At 30.5% G+C, this 16,491-nt stretch overlaps 1 protein-coding gene across 5 annotated transcripts in view; it reads right to left on the minus strand.

The window, feature by feature from the left end:
* LOC135127782 (limbic system-associated membrane protein) overlaps positions 1 to 16,491 on the minus strand; it is an 829,211-nt gene that overhangs the window by 633,006 nt on the left and 179,714 nt on the right. The window lies entirely within an intron of this gene.

Consider the following 16,491-nt stretch of genomic DNA (forward strand, 5'->3'; position numbering starts at 1 on the left):
CTACAAATAAGTGATAAAAAAAGGTGTAAAAAAACTAACAAAAAAGATGGCAAAACTATAAAGTGAAATAATAGTTAAAAAATGGCAGAAAGGGCAGAAAACACAAACCAAAAACACAGTGAAAAAAGAATACAAAAAAAGCGATTAACAAAGAGTCAAAAATAACAACAAAGAAGGTGACAAAAAAAAAGACGTCAAAAAGAAGAGAGCCAAAAAGAACAAGAAAACATACGGAAAAAGGCGTGAAAATAGCCACAAAAAAGATAGCGAAAAATTCGACAACAAAAACGAAGATTAAGGAAGCGACAATAACGATGTCAAAAAAGTATTAAAAAACCGACAAAGATGACGAATAATATATGCATAAAAAGGAGTCAACAAAAACTACAAAAAAATATCAAAAACGGCAAAAAACGACACAAACAGCCATCAGAAATCGGATTAAAAAAGACTACAAAGATAAAAAGTGTCAAAAAAATGACAGAAAAGTGTGTCAAAAAAACGGCAAAAATTACACAAAATAATGCGAGTGAAAGAAAGACAGAAAGGGAGACAAAAAATACGGATATAAAAAGAAAGTCAAAAAAGCTGCAAAAAGGCGTCAAAAAGCACAGAACAATCGGCAAGAGAAAGGAGATAAAAAATAAGACGTCACAAAGACTACAAATAAACGATAAAAAAGGTGGCAAAACTATAAATATTCTTTCGAAATAAAAGAGTTAAAAAAAGTGACAAAAAGGGCAGAAAACACAATCCAAAAATATAGTGAAAAAAAAACTATAGAAAAACGCGATTAAGAAGGAGTCAAAAATAACAACAAAAAAGTGACTAAATAAGCAACAAAAAAAGGAAGCAAAAAAGAACAAGAAAGAGGCGTGAAAATAGTGACAAAAGGAGATGGCGAAAAATTCGACAACAGAAAAGAAGACTCAAGAAGCGAGAATAATGTTGTCAAAAACACGTTAAAAAACCGTCAAAGATGACGAATAATATACAGATAAAAAAGGAGTCAACAAAAACTACAAAAAACTGTCAAAAAAAACGGCAAAAGAACGACAGAAACAGCCATCAGAAATCGGACTAAAAAAATTACAAAGATCAAAAAGTGTCAAAATATAGACGACAAAAAATTTATAGAAAAGTGTGTCAAAAAAAAACCGGCAAAAATTACATAAAATAATGCGAGTCAAAGAAAGACAAAAAGGCGTCAAAAATTTAGATATAAAAAAGCGTTGAAAAAACATATATATATATATATAAAATATTCGTCTGAAATAAAAAGGAAGGAAAAACACAAATCAAAAACACAGAGAAAAAATACTACAAAGAAAGTGACAAAAAAGCGAAAAAAAAAAAAAGAATTGAGCCAAAAAGAACAAGAAAACATAAAGAAAGAGGCGTGAAAATAGCGACAAAAAGAAATGAAAAATTTTACAACAAAAAAGAAGCGAAGGAAAGCGACAATAATGATGTTAAAAAAGCGTTAAAAAACCGACAAAGATGACGAATACGGGTAAAAGAAGGAGTCAACAAAAACTACAAAAAATTTGTCAAAAGAACGGCAAAAGAACGACACAGATAAAAAGTGTCAAAAATATAGACGACAAAAAACAGACAAGTGGTAACAAAAAATCGTCAAAAAACCAGCAAAAATAATATAAAATATGCGGGAGAAAAGACTGGAAAGCCACAAAAAAAGCTACAAAAAAAAAAACACCGAATAATCGGCAAGAAAAAGGAGATTAAAAATATGGTGTCAAAAAAAAATACAGAAAAGGGATAACAAAGATGTAGAAAAACTGACAGAAAAATGGTAAAAGAAAATGCGACAAAAGAAAGCTATAAAATATGCAGCTGAAACAAAAGAGTTAAAAAGGTAAAAAAAGGACAGAAAACGCAAACCAGAAACAAATCGAGAAAAGACTGCAAAAAACGCGATCAAAGAGGAGTCAAAATTTAAAAACAACAACAAAGAAAGTGACAAAAAAGCAACAAAAAAATGACGGCAAAAAGAAGGAAGCCAAAAAAGAACAAGAAAATCTAAAGTAAGGGACGTCAAAATAGCGACAAAAAAGGATAGTCAAAAATACAACAAAACACATGCTTCAAAAAGAGACAATAAAAATGTAAAAAAATCGTTAAAAAACCCGATAAAGATGACAAATAACATACCGATAAAACAGGGAGTCAACAAAAAAATTGTCAAAAAACGCCAAGAAACGCACAAATAGCGATTAGAAATCGGATAAAAAAACTATAAAGAAGGCTATATGTAAGAGGTGCAAAAAAATACAAAAAAAAATTACTAAAGAAAACTATAAAAGCTATCCACAAAACGACAGAAAGGGCGACAAATAGAAGGAAGCCAAAAAGGTGAGAAAACGACGTAAAGAAAGGACATCAAGACAATGGCAAAAAAATATCGAAAAACGCGCCAAGAAATAAACTTCAAAAAGAGGACACAGAAAGCTATAAAAAAACGACAAAAAAGAAAGTAGAAAATTAAAGATGACAAAGAAAACTACAAAAAATTGTCAAAAAAGCGACAAAGAACAGGTTAAAAGAGTGACCAAAAACATAGCGACAAAAAAAACACAATTAAGGAAAATACAACAAAGAAAGTGACAAAAAAAAACACAAAAGCACTTTAAAAAAAGTTTAATAGCATACACCAAACTTATTTCAAACTATACAGAGTGTTCTCGTTTTGGAGCACAATATAAAATTTAAAACAAAACACTTTGACTTTAGTCTCTCTTTTCTGTCCTTTTTTTGAAGCTTTTTTGACTCTTTTATTTCATAGGAATTTTTTATAGTCCCTTTTTGTCGCACTTTATTGTACCACCTTTGTAGTCTTTTTCGACGCCTTATTTTTGAATTCCTTTTTTTTACAGACTGCTTTGTAGTATTTTGACGCCTTTTTGCAGTTTTTTGACTTCCTCTGTTTTATCTGTCGTCTTTTTCGCATTATTTTGTATCATTTTTGCATTTTTCGTTATCTCTCGCTATTTCGACGCATTTTTCTTCCTCTTTTTGTCGCTGTACAAATTTAGTATTTAACTTTGGTGTCTCTAACAATTTATTAATGATACAAAAAAGAACGCGTTTAGTGACACACTCTGTATATTCACATATTCTAATGAAAGATTGCATAATTATATCTAGTTCCATAGAAATTAGTTCAGACCTCAGAAAGACATTTTAAGAATGACGAATTCAAAAATACTCGTATGTATATACAGGGTGTTTCATCTCAACTGATCGCTCAAAATTACTTCAGAGTTCTAAGAAACTAAATTATTGAAGTACAAAAGGATATTATTTTAAAAAATCTAAATGGCGTTTACTAAAGAAAATGTTGAAGTGACACCATCAAATTAAACATGATGAGGGAATTTGCGAAAGGATTAATCAAGATTTTTAAGATGACGTCATCAAAGTTTGGTAAGGCTCAGCATATTGTTTTTCCTATGCATAACTAATCTAGCGAGAGTCTTAAAACATATCCCAATTTCATAGAAATCGACCCAGTAGTTCTGGAGATTATCTGTCTAATAAAATAGTTATCAGATTAGAGGCAAGCGAAAATGAAAGACCTATTTTTTCAAATTCTAAAAGAAATTAAAGGTCTCTTCTGGATATGAACGAGTTTAATAAGTAGACAAATCTTCTGGAACAGCGGGGCAAAACATCAAGAAAAATATTACTTATTCACAAGTAAAAAATTGTGTTAGTTAAGTCGGAAAAATGGACGAACATATTTGAGAATTTAGATAGTTACTCAAAAAAACTTAAAAAAATCTCAATTCAAAAAATGTTTACTAATAATTTTGTTTACTACAATAACATGAAACCTTTAATCTCACTGTGTGTCTGTCGTAATGACATTATTAACTACTTCAACAAAAAATAGTTTGTTCCTGCAATCTGGAACCAATGAAGTGCCTAGGCCGAGCAACCCTCTCACTGAGCCAGCGACCACCACACCGAAAACTAAATCTCCGCCATCGCTCTTTCCGACCAAAATGTCCGAATATCGAATTCTTGTTACGTTTTGACGTAATCAATACATCTCACCCCCACGCCCCTCCCCCATCCGCCCATTTCCAAAAACCGGTGCATCGCAAATACCCGAAATCAGGCCACACTCCACTGCACAAAGCCCGAAAATAAATTTAGACCGCCGCCGACCATAAATTAAAGAGTCGACCGCGAAAAATTCGAAACACTCCCCTCGAACATAAATTTCGCAATCATCATATTACGCCATACACCCTTTACGGCCGCTCCATTATTACATGTGTCAAATCCGACAAGTTGATGATGCATTTTAAAAGTTGCCAGTCATTGGCTGTTTTATCGCGAGCTCGGCGCCTCTCAAGGGCCCGCATTAGCTCAAATGCTTGTGCTTTATCGTCCCGGTGGAGTGCGGAGACTCGCGATGCACAAAGCAAACGAGAGTCATGTCGGGACAAATTAAATATTAATTGCATTCCGGGTGCATCTGTTATGCAAAGCAAATTAGAGAGTGCTCTGGAGTGGAGGAATCGAATGCCTCGAATAAACAATGGCTGTGCAAAGAAATAGTTGCTAATGAAGGCGGAATTGCCAAGAGGACGGGAATTTATTTGTTTCGAGGCTGTTGCGAGTCCAGTGCTAGATAAGAGTGTAAATATTTAAATAACTTAACTTGTGAGAGATGCCAAGAGAAAAATGTCGTCAAAGTGAAAATACTTAATGAGGGGAATTAAGATTACACAGGTTTTATGGAAAAAATAATTTCGCGTTTCGTAAGATGAGGCTTATTTTTAACGAAATAGCAGAAAAAATGGTTTTATTTTTTATGTACACAACAAATTTGTATGTGCTAAACAAGTATAAGTATTTTAATTATAAAATTTCAGATTTTGTTTTCTAATTAATTCCTATTATACAAGGATCAAACTTGAGTCCTCTGGTTTTCATTTTATTTTGTAATGACGTTGCAATCAGAAAAATTGGACTTACACAAAGTTAAATCATTAAAAATCTTTCGTTTTTGATCATGATTACGTAAATATAAGTCGAAAATTTTATTATTCTTGGAAAGATGCCGTCAGTATACATAGTCAAGGTTAAATGGTTGCCTACATCACCCAAGTCAGAAGCAGCGTCTAAAAATATATTATTCAAGTGATAAGGGAAATGTTCAGAACATAGTTTGCGAGTAAACCTTAAAACTTCGCCTTCCTGAAGTTAGTCTTAAGTTCATTAATTATACATCAAGGTGCAATTTGATTTAGATTAACGTGTATATAATAATAGACTTCATTTGGCAATAAGTTGCTTTAGAAATTTTAACGATCTTAATGTATCATAGAATATTTATGACATCACTAATAAATAACGATAACGAAACTGGAACCACAGGAGGTCTTGAAGAACTCCAGAGGTAACATTTGTGTATTTAAATTTTTCTGTGTAAGACTACATTTAGCTAAAGGTAATTTTGTTGCAAATATTATATTTGGAGAATTTATTGGAAATTGGAAGTTCAATTTTCATGCTACCTACGAGATATAAGCGAGAATAAATACAGATTCTTGATCCAGAGGAAATTTTATGCAGGATAAATACTTCTGTGAATTTATTTTGGGTCAATGCGGAATTTGTACGACTTTTATGCGTTATTCTAAGCGATATCTTAGAAACAAACACAGGTTCTTGATTCTCGGGAAATTTCTTACACGATTTTTTATTTTTATTTCGAACCAATATGGGTTAAACAGGAAACATTTTCTCAGTTATGTTACGAGTTATGGTGAAAATAACACAGATTCTTGATCTTCAGGAAATTGACTATACTATGGATACTTTTTCTAAATTAATTTGAACCAGTCTGGACCAACTTGGATAACATTAATCTTTTGCTATAAATCGTGTTGCGCCCGGTCAGTGCTATTTTGCTCGCTACTTTGAAAATATTGCGTAAACAACCATAGATTCATGATCCAGACGACATTTCCTACAAAAAAAGCTTCTATGGAGTTAATTTGAACCAGTGGAACTGGGCAACTTTAATATTTCATGCAAAATTATCCAACCCCAGATTAATGTGACATTCCGCCGTCCTTGTAGAAGATATCAAGGAGATAAACACGGTTTCTGGATACTGAAGAAATTTCCTACACAATAAATAATTTTGGGGACTTATTTTGAACCAACTTGGATCGACCAAGAGAACCTTTTCTGAGTTATTTTACGAGTTATGGCCAAAATAAACGCAGATTCGTGATCTTAGGAAATTGACTACAATATGGATTCTTTTCCCAAATAATTTGAACCTGTCTGGACCGATCTAGATAACTTTAATCTCTTGTTACAAATTGTGAGCCCGCCCCGTATTGCCCCAGATCGATGCTATTTTTCTTCATCATTTGAAACGATATTGCGAAAATAATCATAGATTTATGATCCAGGCGACATTTCCTACAAAAAAAAAAACGCTTCTATGGAGATAATTTGAACGAGTTTATCTGGATTTGGAAACTTTAATGTTTCATTAAAAATTATCCCAATCCAGATTAATGCGACTTTTTTTCATCATTGTGGGAGATATTACGGAGACAAACACGGATTCTAGATCCTAAAGAAATTTCTTACACAATAAATAAATTGTGGAATTATTTTGAATCAACTTAGATGGACCACGAAAACATTTTATCAGTTATTTTACGAGTTATGGCCAAAATAAAGACATATTTTAGAAAATTGTCTACAATATGGATTCTTTTCCCAAATTAATTTGAACCAGTCTGGACCGATCTGGATAACTTTAATTTATCATTACAAGTCGCGAACCCGCCCCGTGTTGTGCCAGATCAATGCTATTTTTCTCTATCATTTCAAGAGATATTGCGAAAAAAATCATAGATTCATAATCCAGACGACATATGTATCCTACCTGTAAAAAACAACGCTTCTATGGAGTTAATTTGAACCGGTTTATCTGGATCTGGGCATTTTTAATGTTTCATTAAAAATTATCCAAGCTCAAATTAATACGACTTTCCTCCGTCCTTGTAGGAGATATCACGGAAACAAACACGGATTTTGGATCCTGAAGAAATTTCCTACACGATAAATAATTTTTGGGGACTTATTTTGAACTAATTTGGATCGACCAGGGCAACCTTTTCTCAGTTATTTTACGAGTTATGGCCAAAATAAACACAAAGTCTTGATCTTAGGAAATTGACTACAGTATGAATTCTTTCACCAAATTAATTTGAACCAGTCTGGACTGATCTGGATAACTTTCATCTTTGTTAGAAATCGTGAACCCGGCCTGTGTTGTGTCAGATCAATGCTATTTTTCTCCTTCATTTGAAGCTATATTGTGAAAATAATCATAGAGTCATGATTCAGGCGACATTTCCTACAAAAATAGAAAATGCTGCTATGGAGTCAATTTGGACTAGTTTATCTGGATCTGGCCAACTTCAATATTTCGTTAAAAATTTTCCAAGCCAAGATTAATGCGACTTTCCTGCGTCATTATGGGAGATATCACAGAAGCAAACACAATTTCCAGATCTTGAGGAAATTTCCTACACGATAAATATTTTTGTGATTTTATTTTGAACCAGGAGAACCTTTTCTCAGAAATTTTACGAATTATGGTCAAAATAAACACAGATTCTTGATTTCAGGAAATTGACTACAGTATGGATCCTTTTCCCAAATTAATCTGAACAAATCTGGACCGATCTAGATAACTTTAATCTTTTCTTATAAATCGTGAATCCGCCCCAGGAATGTCACTTTCCTCCGTCGCTTCAAGAGAATACACGGAAATAAACACAGATTCATCATTTTAAGGAAATTTCCGAAGAGACATATACTTTGTGGACTTATTTTCAACAAATCTGGACCAAATTGGGACACGTGGTGCTTCTTTTTATAATAGTAGTGCCAAATCAATGTTAATTTTCGTCGTCATTTGAAGCATTATCGTGGAAATAATCATAGTTTTTTTATCCAGATAAAATTTCCTAAGAGAAAAATCTTTCTACGGCTCTAATTTAACCAATTAGCTGGATCTACGCGATTTTAATGTTTCGTTAAAAATAATGTGGGACTTCATAACTTTTTTCCGTCATTCTAAGAAATATCTCTGAAACAAATGCAGATTCTTTACCTTCAGGAAATCTCTTACGTGATTAATACTTTTCCAGATTTACTTTGAACAAATCGGGGTCCACTAGAATAACCTTATTATTTTGTTAGAATTGGTGGAGCGTGTTTTCCCAGTTATTTTAAGACTTATCACGAAAGTAAACACACATTCTTGGGAAAACTGACTGCAATATGGATACTTTTCCGAAATTATTTTGAACTGTTTGAACTAATTTACATAAACGTGTGTCTAAAATTGTGAATTCTGAAATTCAGTGCCAGTTTTCTCCCCTAGTTAGAAGATAATACCCAAAAATAAACACAGATTCTTGATCACGAGAACATTTTTTACAATATTTTTATCAACTTATTCTAAGGAAATCTTGGGCGAGTTAGGTAAGTTTAATGTCCTGATAAAAATGGTGGACATGCAGATCAAAGTGATTTTCTCCGTCATTCCATCCTGAGGAAATTTCCACAGAAAATTTCCATAGATATATGCTTTGTGGACCTATTGTAAGCAAGACAAGAGTAGTTTTTCACAATTTAAATTGTGATTTCTCTTCGTCTTTTTGAAAATACCTAAGATATCGTAAATATTATCAAAAGCTCGTGCTTTTTACGAAGTCTTCCTTTACGAAAATAAAAAAAAAATTGTTTTTAATTAATCATTGTTTTTGCAGCATTCAACAATAATACGTGAATTGTAATGTTTGTGAGACTTATATTGTATTTTATTTGTCATTAATATGGAGTGATTAGATCTGTTTATTTCTGATATATGTATCTTGTTATTTTCTCATTAATTTCTATTATCTTATTTACTTGCTGGGGTATGTTTTCAAATAAGAGCGTACTGTTGTCCCGGCGCATCCGCCTCACACCCCGCCGCCGCCACTCATTGCCTTAATTCCTCCGGAGTTTTTGTCGTTGCAAATCCTCTTCAATTCAATCATTAACGTACCGAACCGAACATTATTAATGCGACACGCACAGGATTCGGGGATAATTCGAACCGAGATAACTGAAAAACCAAACAAACATTATCATCCATCTCTTTCTTCTTCCGTAAGATCTTATTAGTTCCGGGTCATCACCTGCAACGATTTTCTTTCACTCGAGCCGCGCCGCTATTTATTTATAGTCAACGTGTGCAGCAAAAGTTACAAACTAATAGTTTTTCGTTAAATCCAGACGAGGATTTAATGAAAAGCGCCCGGATTGATTGACTTCCCGTCGACTACATCCAAATGATATTTCCATGTTGCAGTTTTATTTTGTCGGAGAGTCGGCTTGATTAAAGAAGTTTTTCCTCCGCATGATTGTGATGGTAATAGTGGAAGATTTGAATATCGTCATTATGCAGCGATTTGCATCTTTTTGTGGATGGATCTTGTCGCTTTCGACCGTTTCTTTGCGCTTTCATGTTTTTGTGTTCTTATTAATCCGGGGAGTTATGCTCGTTGTATTTAGCTTAACGGCTTTTGTATGGTAATTTTATCAGAGTATCGTTATACGTTATCGCAATGGCGAGTGAATAAAAATATCAACATGCAGGTGCAATTTTAACGTCAAAAACGTGCTTGAAAAAGTAGGGTATTCAAATTTTTATCATTGTTATAGTTTTGAATTCGTCACATTTATTTTTATTAGTTCCAATTTCAAACAATTATTTTCAACCAACTTTAACTTCGATAATTTCTTTCTTTAATCTTTAGAGTCAGTTTTTTTTGACAACGTTATTAACATTTTAGCTAGTGCACATATATCAATTTCGGATTAATAGACTCATTAGAGTTTTGGCACGCTTGAAATCCTCGAAATCTTTGAAATTTAGAGAAGACTTTGACTTTCACAGTATTTGGAATCAATTCACAAATTCAGTAAAATGTTTAGAATTTCTAGAATTGAGTAAATTTTCGAAATTTCCAGAAGTTCCAGCTTTTGTAAATGTTATAAAAATATCACTCTTAGGATATGCTAGAATTTAACATTTTCCTCAGTTTTCAAGATTTCTAGGTCTTCCAGATTTTTCACACTTACTACACATTTCCAGATTTTCTAAAATTAGTAGACGCCAAGAGTCTTTAAATCTTTGAAATTTTTGGAATCTCTGGAATCTTAAGAATCTCTGAGAAGCACAAGATAATAATTAGGGTCTTCAAGACCCCTAATATTTGTAGGATTTATAAAAATTAAAAGAAGTATTCTTCAGATTTTTAGGATTTTTAGATTTTTAGGATTTTTTGTTTTGTTTAGTCTTTGGAATCTTTAAAATTTTTGTCATGTTAAGAGTTCATGAGTTTTTTAAAGGTTTGAAACCTTTTAAATATTTCAAACATTTGGAAACTTTGGAATTTTTAGAATATCTACAATCTTAAGATTGTATAAACTTTTGAAATTATGAGGTTTAATATTTTTTTATTTTCTTGTAATTTTCAGAAATTTGCGTAATTTGCAAAATTTTCAAAATTTCTAGAATGTTCTGATATTTCAGATTAACCCGATTTTTCAGATTTTACGAAGTACACAAAATGACCAGAATTTCCACATTTTTCAAAATTTCTAAAATAATCAGGCTTCAATTATATATTGGAGTGATAATTTTACAATATTTTCAAAATTTTTAGGTCTGTTACATTTTTCCCATACTTTCTAAATTTCTTCAGATTTTTTAAAATTTATAGATGTCAAGAGTCTAAATCTTTGGACTTTTTGTCTTCTTTTGTCTTTAGATTTTTGTTTTCTTTACAGTCTTTGGAATGTTTAAAATATTTGGAATTTTAAGAATTTACGCGATTTTTACAAGTTTTAGAATTTCTCTAAAACCTTTAGAATCTTTCAAGTATTCGAAACAGAATTTTACCTTAGAGTCCTTAAAGTCTTTAGACCCTTTAGAACATTTAAAATCTTTAGTCTTCAGAGTATTTAGTCTTTAGACTCTTTAGAGTCTTTCTCTATGGAAAATTTGAACCCTAGGGAATTAGTAGGAGTTTTCTAGGATCATTAGTATCCCCAGGTTCTTTATAATTTTTTACACGATGTTTCTAATATACTTGCAAAAATTGACACAAACGACGTTTTCGTATTCTACGGGTCATGAAACGTCAATTTTTGGTCAAACGATTTAATCAATAAAATAAACCGACTCATTCATTAATGTTTAGTCACCCTGTATAAGAAATTTAAAAACTTTTAACGGAATGGACAAATCACAATAACTCATAAAATTTTGCACATTTTGGATAAGATTTATTTGGCAACATTTTGGGACGACGTCATCAATTTTTTTGAAGGATAAATAAAAAGCAAATAAATTTTGCTTAACAATTTACCGCGATTACGATAACTTTAAAATATTTACAATATTGAAAATTCGACACGGGTTAACACACCACAAATGCAGGCGTATCTTATTTTATGTAATTAAAAAGAAACTGTTTATTATAAATTCTTAATATCGATTTAAATAGATCAAACATTGATCAAATAGGTACACTACAAGTACTACAACGAATATTACAGCGATAAATAAACGTTAATAGTAGCATTTACCTTTTAAATCCTGAATTCTTTTCATTCCGTGCCGATCATTGAGGAACCCCACTTCACCTTTTATTTTTGCACTATTTTTGACAACATGAATTAATGTAAACAAGGCAATTTGAGGACCGAACAAGCACTCATCAAAGTCAAAAATCTACTGTGTTAAAACACATTTAACTACTTCACATAACGTAAAGCAACAAAAAGTTGTCATCGCACTTCTTATCAGAGAGAATTTTTTGCGGAACTTTAAATCGACGGATCGCAGAGTAAATAAAACTCTATTGTACAATCAAGTCGATGTTTGAGTGTTTAATTTTTCGATGTCTTCTCGAATTTTCGATTCCTGGATTTTTCGGCCTAGCGATTTCCCATTTTTTTGACGTGTTAATTTTTCTTGAATTTCAGGTTTTAAAATTGTTCAATATGTGTTTCTGATTTTTCAATTTATTAAATCTTAGATTTCTCGATTTCGCGCTTTTTTGATTTTTCAGGTTTTCGATTTTCCCATTTTTCGATTTTACGTTTTTCAATTTCCCGTTTGCTAGATTTTTTAATTTTTCAATGTTCTTAGTTTCACGTTTTAAATACCATCATATTTTATTCTAATTTTGAAATTATCGTTATTTCGGTTTTTCAATTTTTAAAATTGTTCGCTTTCTCGAATTATAATTCACCAAAGGTAATTTAATCATTTTAAATTCAGAATTTCGCAAAATTTTGTTTCAGAACGACTTTGAAAAAATTTTGGGACCACGGGTATTTTGTATTTTTTAAGAATTTGAAAAAATCCTGTCGGACCTGTGGTGCTCCTTTTTTTTTGAAGAATTTTGACGAATGTTGGGGTTTTTGGTGCTTTGTTATTTTGAAAAACTGTACGTATTCATGAAATAAAGCAACATATAAAAGTGTTTTCAGAAGGTTAAAATTTCTCATTGTTAAAGGAAAGTCTACGAAAATTTTTAAAAACAACTATGTGCTCACAATTGCAGGATTTTGATATTTTCAAAATTTTTTGTAATTAAAACATAAAAGCAAATATTGTATATATTATAATTTTGCTAAAATAACTCCTGCTCTATATGGAACATCAAACTTTCTTCACCTGTGTAAATATAATTTGGTTTTTTACTTTTTAAAGTTTTCAATTGTTGTTTTCGAATTTTTTGATTTTGGGCCATCTCGATTTTCGGATTTTTCAACTTTCCGATATCTGGTTGTTTCAATGTTTAATTTTTCGATGCCTCAATGTTTCGATTTCTCAAATTTTCGATTCCTCGATTTTTCGGCCCAGCGATTTCACAATTTTTCGACATGTTAATTTCGGAATTTTTCAATTTCTTGAATTTTCAGTTTCTAAATTCTTCAATTTATCGATTTCGCGTTTTTTTTTTATTTTTCAGCTTTTTGGATTTTTCCATTTTTCGATTTTACGATTTTTTGATGTTTCTATATCCCGATTTTTAATACATAGTTCAATTTTCGACTTTTAGGTTTTTTGACTCCTCGGTTTTAGATTTAGTTTTTCAAATATACGATTTTCGAATTTTTCGATTTTTCCACTTCTCGATTTCGATATTTTGATTTTTTGATTGTACAGTTTCCAGATATTTCTATTTTGCGATTTTTCGATTTTTAATTTTGCAATTTTTCCATATTTTAACTTTTCGATTTCCCGATTTTCGACTTCTTGACTTTTCGATTTCTGGATCTTGTGATGTCTCGATTTCTCGATATTTTGAACTTTTCGATGTTTTGATTTCTCGGTTTTTCAATTTTTCGGCTCCGCAATGTTCCGTTTTTAAATTTTTTCCATGTTTCAAAATTTCAATTTTTCGACTTTTAAAAATTCAAATTTTTTGATTTCCCGATTTCCTGTTTTCTATATTTTTTAATTCTACATGTTAAATACATATTTGATTCTAATTTGATATTGCCGGCATTTCGGTTTTTCGCTTTTTGAAATTGTTCCCTTTTTCGAATTTGAATTTTGTGAATGTTTAAATTTTTCCGTGTTTCAATTTTGGAAAAGCATTTTTTGGCCTTGGTATTTAATATTAATAATATTTAGGTATATTTCATATTGTCCGCACTTGGGATTTGCAGTGTTACCTAAAAAATGAAGAAATAAAAACAGGGAAAATTAAAAAAATGGCAAAATTGAAAATCGAATAATCTGAAAAATTGAAAGCCCAGAAATCGACAAAGTGAACAATTAAAAATTAATAAATGAAAGAATCGGGTAATTGAGAAATCAAAAAATTCGATTTATAGCTGCTCCATTAAATAAGTTGATTGCGATTAAATTTTTAACAGGGCGTTAAAGTACCACGTCACTGACCCTGCGCCAATCAGACGTCGCTGAATGCTGCGTTATCTGCGTAATGAAATTAATCTCGGTTAAAATTTTATACACATAAACTTAAAAGTTATAAAATTGAAACTTTGAAAAATCGAAAAATTGTGAAATCAAAAAGTTGAGAAACTGAAAAACTGAACCATTGCAAAATCCAAAAACTGACAAACCGGAAAATCGAAAAATTTTAAAATCGGCAAAGTGAAAATTTGAAAACTCAGGAGATTGAAACAATAAAAATCACGAAATTAAAAACTGAAAAACTGCAAGAACAAAAATCGCAAAATTGAAGATCTGAAAAAAAAATGAAAAAATTGAAAATCATGAAATTGAAAGTAAACAATTAAAAATCGAAAAACGGGTAATTGAGAATTCAAAAAATTACAAAATTGTAAGATTTAAAAATGGGAAAGTCAAGAATTTGAAAAATTGAGAAAACGAAAATTTGTAAAATAGTAAAACTGAAAATCGAAAAATTGAAATAGAAAAATCAATAAAAATCGAAAAACTGAAAAATTTTAAATGAAGAGATCAAAAACTGAACAATTAAAATCAGGAAAAAAAAACGGGTAGGTAAATGAGAAATCCAAAAGTTACACAAAACCGACTTTTCGTTTTCTGGATCTTTTGATGTTTCGATTTCTCGATATTTCAATGTTCGTTTTAAAATTTTTTCCATGTTTAGAAATTTATAAAAATTCAAATTTTTCGATTTCTCGTTACTTACATTTTTCAATACTTGGAGATTTTTAATTTTACGTTTTAAATACAAGCTTATTTGAATTTTTATGGTTTTGAATATGCGGTAGTTCGGTTTTTCAATGTTTAAAATTGTTGGCTTTCTCGAATATCAGTTTTGTGAATGTTTAAATTTTTCCTTATTTTAATTTTTCGATTTTTCGGAAGCATTTTTCTCCGTTGGCATTTGATATTAATAATACTTAGGTATATTTCATATTGTCCGCACTTGGGATTTGCAGCGTTACTTAAAAGATTGAAGAAATGAAAGCAGGAGAAATTATAAAATTTCAAAAATTAAAATAGTGTAATCTGAAAAACCGAATAATCTGAAAAATCAAAAAATTGAAAAATTGAAAGCCCAGAAATCGAAAAAGTGAATAATTAAAAATCAGGAAATGAAATAATCTGGCATTGAGAATTCAAAAAAAGTACAAAATTGTAAAAATTTAAAAACTAAAGTCAAAAAATCGAAAAATTTAGAACAATAAAATCCGGTTTACAGCTGCTCAATGAAATTAATCTCGGTTAAAATATTATACACATAAACTTAAAAGTTATAAAATTGAAACTTTGAAAAATCGAAAAATTGTGAAGTCAAAAAATTGAGAAACTGAAAAACTGAACCATTGCAAAATCCAAAAACTGACAAATCGGTAAAACGAACAATTTTAAAATCGACAAAGTGAAAATTTTAAACAACAAAAATCACGAAATTAAAAACTGAAAAACTGCAAGAACAAATATCGAAAAATTGAAAATCTGAAAGAGAAATGAAAAAATTGAAAATCATGAAATTGAAAGTAAACAATTAAAAATCGAAAAACGGGTAATTGAGAATTCAAAAAATTACAAAATTGTAAGATTTAAAAATGGGAAAGTCAAGAATTTGAAAAATTGAGAAAACGAAAATTTGTAAAATAGTAAAACTGAAAGTCGAAAAATTGAAATAGAAAAATCAATAAAAACCGAAAAGCTGAAAAATTTTAAATGAAGAGATCAAAAACTGAACAATTAAAATCAGGAAAAAAAAAACGGGTAGGTAAATGAGAAATCCAAAAGTCACACAAAACCGACTTTTCGATTTCTGGATCTTTTGATGTTTCGATTTCTCGATATTTCAATGTTCACTTTTTTTATCTTTCGATTTTTCGGCTTCGCAATGCTTCGTTTTAAAATTTTTTCCATGTTTAGAAATTTATAAACATTCAAATTTTTCGATTTCTCGTTACTTAGATTTTTCAATATTTGGAGTTTTTTAATTTTACGTTTTAAATACATGCTTATTTGAATTTTTAGGCTTTTGAAGATGCGGTAGTTTAGGCTTTCTCGAATATCAGTTTTGTGAATGTTTAAATTTTTCCTTATTTTAATTTTTCGATTTTTCGAAAGCATTTTTCTCCGTTGCATTTGATATTAATAATATTTAGGTATATTTCATATTGTCCGCACTTGGGATTTGCAGAGTTACTTAAAAGATTGAAGAAATGAAAGCAGGAAAAATTATAAAATTGCAAAAATTAAAATCGAGTAATATGAAAATTCGAATAAAATGAAAAATCAAAAAATTGAAAAATTGAAAGCCCAGAAATCGAAAAAGTGAATAATTAAAAATCAGGTAATGAAATAATCTGGCATTGAGAAATAAAAAAAAATACAAAATTGTAAAAATTTAAAAACTAAAAAGTCAAAAA

The sequence above is a fragment of the Zophobas morio genome, unplaced genomic scaffold, assembly GCF_036711695.1.
Source record: "Zophobas morio isolate AGI-343-1 ecotype UQ-CSIRO unplaced genomic scaffold, CSIRO_AGI_Zmor_V1 ptg000012l, whole genome shotgun sequence".
Classification (NCBI taxonomy): Eukaryota; Metazoa; Arthropoda; class Insecta; order Coleoptera; family Tenebrionidae; genus Zophobas; species Zophobas morio.